This window comes from Myotis davidii, unplaced genomic scaffold (genome assembly GCF_000327345.1).
Source record: "Myotis davidii unplaced genomic scaffold, ASM32734v1 scaffold566, whole genome shotgun sequence".
Classification (NCBI taxonomy): Eukaryota; Metazoa; Chordata; class Mammalia; order Chiroptera; family Vespertilionidae; genus Myotis; species Myotis davidii.
In genome coordinates this window covers 879,856-880,647 of record NW_006296617.1, presented here as the reverse complement: position 1 = coordinate 880,647, position 792 = coordinate 879,856, and the positions used below count along the sequence as shown (strand labels likewise).

Genomic DNA, 792 nt, shown 5'->3' with positions numbered 1-792 from the left:
CCCCACTCCTACAGGCTGCCCCGACGCCCAGAGAATATCGACACGCCTCCCTCAGGGTGGTCCCAGCCGCGTTCCCACCATCGCGAAAAAAATGCAGCTGCCTCCCTGCAAAGATTCCGAAAACAGGCCCGGTACCCACTGGCGAGGCTTCCTGCGCCTGGCCCGACCTTCCCAGTGATGTTCTCCCCGCCAGGACGCAGAGTTTCCCCGACCTGCCCGTGGCTTAACAGGAAAGAGAGCCAACGTCGACTCCGTCGGGAACGCTACGGCCCCGCCCCCCCGCCGGGCAAACTTTCTGGCCCCGCCCACACTTGGTGTCATTGATCTGGCCGGGCTTCCGACTTCCCCCACCAACCTTCTGGCCCCACCTCCCTTCCCTAAGCAACAGCTGGAACCCGCCCCCTCCTTCTCGCGTTATTACGCCGGCCCCGCCCCCGACTCGCCAGTTCTCACCGGACACGCCTCCTTCTGGCTCCACCCCAGCACTTCCCCGGCCAGGACCCTGGCCCCGCCCCTTAATCCCCCGGCAACTTTTGGATCCCGCCCTCGCCTTCCCGTCAGCCTCTAGACCCGCCCCTGACTCCCCCGCCAGGGACCTGGACCCACTTCCAGATCAGGCAAAACTTTCTGGCCCCGCCTCCAGCGTTTTCCAGGCAGCGCCCCGGCCCCGCCCCCGAGCTCTCGGGGTTACATCTTGGCCCCGCCCCCCAGCGCGGGCATAACTTTTCGGCCTCACCCCCTCCCGCTGCCAGTCCACGCTCCGGGCCCCCTGGAGCCCTGCCCACTCGCCAT

The 792-nt window shown here is 67.2% G+C and overlaps 1 protein-coding gene across 2 annotated transcripts in view; it reads right to left on the bottom strand.

The window, feature by feature from the left end:
- CCDC9 (coiled-coil domain containing 9) overlaps positions 1 to 792 on the bottom strand; it is a 19,152-nt gene that overhangs the window by 18,116 nt on the left and 244 nt on the right. Inside the window, exon 1 of one of the 2 annotated variants that reach the window (XM_015569325.1) lies at positions 140 to 267. The exons of the other annotated variant lie outside the window; for it this stretch is intronic. The gene's annotated coding sequence lies outside the window, so the exon portion shown is untranslated. Of the gene's footprint in view, positions 1 to 139; positions 268 to 792 lie in introns of those variants that run through there. 2 annotated transcript variants of the gene reach the window in all.